This window comes from Bison bison, unplaced genomic scaffold (assembly GCF_000754665.1).
Source record: "Bison bison bison isolate TAMUID 2011002044 unplaced genomic scaffold, Bison_UMD1.0 scf7180017860456, whole genome shotgun sequence".
In the NCBI taxonomy this organism is placed as follows: domain Eukaryota; kingdom Metazoa; phylum Chordata; class Mammalia; order Artiodactyla; family Bovidae; genus Bison; species Bison bison.
This window is the reverse complement of record NW_011491028.1, coordinates 33,370-39,113: the sequence shown is the minus strand read 5'-3', so window position 1 is coordinate 39,113 and position 5,744 is coordinate 33,370. Positions and strand designations below refer to the sequence as shown.

The window sequence follows — 5,744 nt, the reverse complement described above, 5'->3', positions numbered from 1 at the left end:
GTAGCCCACACATTATGAGCATCTTCAGTCCAATTTTGGATAAAATTATGTGTTTGAATCGAGGTATGTAAAGCAGGGCCGGCGACGGCAGCAGTGGGGCAAATAGCTATTAACCCTAAAATGCCAAGGATCAGCCATCCAACAAATCGTTTCGATCGTTGGAGCAGTTGAGTAAGTAGTCTGGAAGCAAGTCCAGCCATGGGACCTTCTTCCCAGGGTCGTTGGAGATGTATTGGTAACCACAAATTACATCGAGATCGAAGAATCAAAAGGGAATCATTTCTTGAAGAAATAGAGGAGTTAAGACAAGTATATATTCTGCAATTAACACAAGTTACAGAACGTAAAGTCTTATTAAATTGTAAATTTCCTATGGCTATAACAAAAGGAAGTGGGATACAGGCCTGTATAAAATATGATTGCTTATAGCAAAAGAAATAGTTACTGTGACTACGACTGGTCCCTGTGAAATGTCCGGTCCAAGTTCCAAATTCTTCAGTGCTCACAGCAAGTTTCCAAATGTCCCATTGTTCAGGCCTACTCTGTTTATCGAGGACGATCCTAGGTCGAGGTGGGGCTAATCCACCGTCAAGCCACCCAAGAAGTCCTTTGTCATGGTAATGCTCCATCGTAGTGTCATTAATTTTCCATGCCATGAGTAGCATAGACACACACAGTGCTGTTAACATCTTCTGAGCACTTAGATAACCACATACCATGGGGTCCCCAATCAACAATTGTATTGGCCACAAACATTTGGCTTGACATTTGTCCCAACAAACAGGAGTATATGGAAAGTTCTTATAAGTAAACCCTTTACATAATGTTCTTTGTTCTTTCCCTAACTCTTTCCCTAAAGTCTCAGTAGTATAAACATGGTTCACAGACAAGGAAAGGGCAGTAAATAATCCAAGCAACATCCAAAAATTCTTTTTGGGAGGCAGGGCAAAAGCCCGTTTGTCGGCTAACATTTATGCATAATTCTGGTGGGCCCATGCACAAAGGAAGGACCTCATAACCTAGAGAAATATTAATTAGTTTTCCTTCTTCTTCAGCCTGTGAGGGCCCTTTAATGCTCCAAGGAGAAGGCATATGTATAGAGTCATTAGTTGAAACGATTGGTCCTTTCTCCGTCAATTTGACCACCTGTTGTAGAGGGGTGTTAGGTATGTAAGCCCAGTAAGTGTGATTAGTTAGAGCTCGAACAGGGGAGGTACAGGCCAGGAGACTGAGCATGGCCAGGAGAATGTATTCAGGACTCTGAGGCATTCCCTGTTGAGAGACCAAATTTTCAGCTCGATTAGTAAGGGTTTTTATTTGTCCCCAAGTGGGGAGATCATAGGGTTGATGCTGCCAAGGGCGGTGCTTCCTGGAGATCTTTAGAGCCGCCATGGCCCGTATTGGAATTTCTTCCTCCTGGGATATTTGTTGTTTCATCTCTATTTTGAAGGCCAGGGCCCCCCTTGGGTCGAATCTTCCGAAGAGGAAGCCATTCGAGTTCGGTGGATCCTTCTGGGGAAATACAAGCATACCCCTTTCCCTGTAAGATTAGTTTCCCAGATTTCCACTGTTTCTTTAACCTGTCTTGGTACCAAAAGGGCAGAGGAAGAGAAGTGTCCTTCAATGCCTCGAAATGTTTGTCTGCTCTTGTTAAGATATCTCCCTGTGGTAAGTTAAAAAAATTTAAAACAAATAAAGCTGTATTAAAAATACTCACAGGTTTAGAAAATATCTTATGTTGGAATCTAGTAAAGTCTGCTTTATATAAGGAAGACAGTAGTGTTCCTGTGTATTCCCCCTTTTAAATTTTTTTTATTTGCAACTCAGTGTGTGACGTGCTCATTCGACTATGCCTTGTGCCTGTGGATTATAAGGAATACCTATAATATGTTTAATGAAAAAAGATTGTAAAAATTGTTTAAAGTGTCTAGAAATATAGGCTGGGCCATTGTCTGTTTTTATAGAACCAGGAGCTCCCATTACAGCAAACAAGCTAATAAGTGAGTTATAACGTGTTGTGTAGCCTCACTGTGAAGAGGTGGGGCCCAAACAAAAGAATTAGTGTCGATACAGACACGCAAGAGAGAAGAGGGAGAAAGTTCAGGGCAATGCTTTACATCCATTTGCCATAGTTCATTAGGTTGCAAACCGCGAGGATTAATACCTTGTGCCATGGGTCAAAGATGAATGGGTCTACAGTAGAGCAATTACTGGTAATTTCTTTAGCCTGGTGGTATGGGATTTTCCCTAGCTGGTGTAGGGAGCCAGAATTGTTACACATCAGAGCATGCTGTTCCTCGAATAGCAAAGGAAACCAGTTTATCAGCCTGCTCATTGCCATGAGTCGTGGGGCTGGGAAGGCAAGAATGTGCTCAAATATGTGTAATATAAATGGGAGAATTGTGGTTTCTAACAGCAGATTGTAGTTTGAAAAAGAGTTGCTGAATAATAGGTTGATTGGAATTTATGGTGGAGGTTTCTATATTTTTTAATACAAAACCTGAATATATAGAATCAGAGACTACATTAATGAGGTAAGGATGTAGGCAAATAACTTGAATAAGAGCATATAATTCATTTTGTTGAGCAGAATGAAATTTAGTATAGAAGACTTTATATTCCTTAAGAGACCAGAATGAAGCTTTGGCGTTTTTAGTCCCATCTATATAAAAAAACCTCAGCTTGTGGTATAGGCTATGAGCTGATAATGTGAGAAATAATAAATTCAGCATTTCTGAAGCAATTCTGTAGGTTACCAGAAGGATAATGAAATGAAATTTCTCAAAAATATTCCAGAAATGCTATTTGGAAATTGGTAGAAGTTTGTAGGAGAAGTTGATGGCACCCCACTCCAGTACTCTTGCCTGGAAAAATCCCATGGACGGAGGAGCCTGGTAGGCTGCAGTCCATGGGGTGGCTAAGAGTCGGACACTTTCACTTTTCACTTTCATGCATTGGAGAAGGAAATGGCAAGCCACTCCAGTGTTCTTGCCTGGAGAATCCCAGGGACGGGGGAGCCTGGTGGACTGCAGTCTATGGGGTCGCACAGAGTTGGACACAACTGAAGCGACTTAGCAGTAGCAGCAGCACCATTACAATTTTATGAGGATCAGAGCCAATTAGAGTTTTAGTCCTATTTCTTCCATTGATGATGATTACAGCAATTAAATCAAGGTAGGGTGTAAGTGACTTTATTTCCCTAAAACGTATAGATCCATTCAACTGGGTGTTCTTTTGGGGAAGAAGTCCTGTGGGAGAATGAAGAGAGGGGAGTATAAATAATTCTAGAGGCAAATCTAGTTTGATGCAAGTAAGAAATTGTTTTTGTAATTTATTTTGCACTAAATAGAGTTCCTCTCGTGCCTCTTGAGAAAGTGAACGAGGGCTATTTAAATCAGGATCTCCTTTTAAAGTATTAAATAGGTTATTCTGTTGATAATTAGCAATGCCTAAAGAAGATCTAATCCAGTTTATATCACCTAAGAGCTTTTGAAAATCATTTAAGGTTGAAAGTTTATCAGTACAGATCTGAGTTAGCTGGGGAGTAATACGTTGTCTATTAACAACAAACCCCAAGTAATGATAAGGTGTAGAGGTTTGAATTTTTTCAGGGGCAATGATTGATCCAGAGTTTTTTAAGCATAGTTGAGCTATATCAAACATGTGTTGAGTTTCTAAGATAGATGGAGCCGAAAACAATATATCATCCATATAGTGAATACCAAGAAAGTGAGGAAATTGCTTTCTCACAGGCTCAAGGGCTTTGGCTACATAGTACAGACACATGGTGGGAGAGTTCGTCATCCCTTGTGGCAGTACAGTCCACTGGCACCGTTTATGAGGTCCAATACGATTCGGATAAGGGAGAGAGAAAGCGAATCTCTCTCGGTCTAAAGGGTGTAAAGGTGTATTTAGAAAGCAATCTTGTAAATCAATAATGATAATATGCCAATTTTGAGGAATAGTGGTAGATGCTGGGATTCCTGGTTGTAATGCACCCATAGGTTTCATAGATGCATTAACTTTTCTAAGGTCTGTTAGGAGACGCCATTTGTTAGACTTCTTTTTTATAACAAAAATAGGAGAGTTCCAAGGAGAACAAGATTCCTGAGTATGCTTTAATTCTAGTTGTGTATCTATAAGTTCCTTAGCCGCCCGTAATTTACAAATTATCAAGGAAACATAAGGCAATCCATATCAAAGAGAGAGGGTTGTAAATAATCACTTTTACCATATGGTTCATAAAAAGGAGGAGGGTCGTAAATAGTTACTTATCACTGTATGGAAGAACTAACGAAGGAAATGCATGCATTCCTCAGCCCTAAGAGCGGTTTGCCAACTCCTCTTAATTCCTGAATATTCAGGAATTGATAAGGGACAGAGGATTCATGACAGTTCCAATACAGCACACAGGAAGCCTCCTATAAATGCTTCCTGACTTATGCCATTATAAAGGATGAGTTTTGGTTAGCAAGACTATGTACTCTATTATTTTATTGTATGTATACATATGCCAGCAAATTTGGAAAACTCAGCAGTGGCCACAGGACTGGAAAAGGTCAGTTTTTATTCCAATCCCAAAGAAAGGCAATGCCAAAGAATGCTCAAACTACTGCACAATCACACTCATCTCACACGCTAGTAAAGTAGTGCTCAAAATTCTCCAAGCCAGGCTTCAGCAATACATGAACCGTGAACTTCCTGATGTTCAAGCTGGTTTTAGAAAAGGCAGAGGAACCAGAGATCAAATTGCCAACATCCGCTGGATCATGGAAAAAGCAAGAGAATTCCAGAAAAACATCTCTTTCTGCTTTATTGACCATGCCAAAGCCTTTGACTGTGTGGATCACAATAAACTGTGGAAAATTCTGAAAGAGATGGGAATACCAGACCACCTGACCTGCCTCTTGAGAAACCTGTATGCAGGTCAGGAAGCAACAGTTAGAACTGGACATGGAACAACAGACTGGCTCCAAATAGGAAAAGGAATACGTCAAGGCTGTGTATTGTCACCCTGCTTATTTAACTTATATGCAGAGTACACCATGAGAAACGCTAGACTGAAAGAAACACAAGCTGGAATCAAGATTGCCGGGAGAAATATCAATAACCTCAGATATGCAGATGATACCACCCTTATGGCAGAAAGTGAAGAGGAACTCAAAAGCCTCTTGGTGAAAGTGAAAGTGGAGAGTGAAAAAGTTGGCTTAAAGCTCAACATTCAGAAAATGAAGATCTTGACATCCGGTCCCATCACTTCATGGGAAGTAGATGGGAAAACAATGGAAACAGTGTCAGACTTTATTTTTCTGGGCTCCAAAATCACTGCAGATGGTGATTGCAGCCATGAAATTAAAAGACGCTTACTCCTTGGAAGGAAAGTTATGACCAATCTAGATAGCATATTCAAAAGCAGGGACATTACTTTGCTAACAAAGGTTCATCTAGTCAAGGCTATGGTTTTTCCTGTGGTCATGTATGGATGTGAGAGTTGGACTGTGAAGAAAGCTGAGCGCCAAATAATTGATGCTTTTGAACTGTGGTGTTGGAGAAAACTCTTGAGAGTCCCTTGGGCTGCAAGGAGATCCAACCAGTCCATTCTGAAGGAGATCAGCCCTGGGTATTCTTTGGAAGGACTGATGCTAAAGCTGAAACTCCAGTACTTTGGCCACCTCATGGGAAGAGTTGACTCATTGGAAAAGACTGATGCTGGGAGGGATTGGGGGCAGGAGGAGAAGGGGACG

The 5,744-nt window shown here is 40.8% G+C and overlaps 1 protein-coding gene across 4 annotated transcripts in view; it reads left to right on the top strand.

Annotated features, from left to right (window-relative positions):
• LOC104982765 (bifunctional 3'-phosphoadenosine 5'-phosphosulfate synthase 2) overlaps positions 1–5,744 on the top strand; it is a 95,019-nt gene that overhangs the window by 59,922 nt on the left and 29,353 nt on the right. The gene's annotated exons all lie outside the window — the stretch shown is intronic.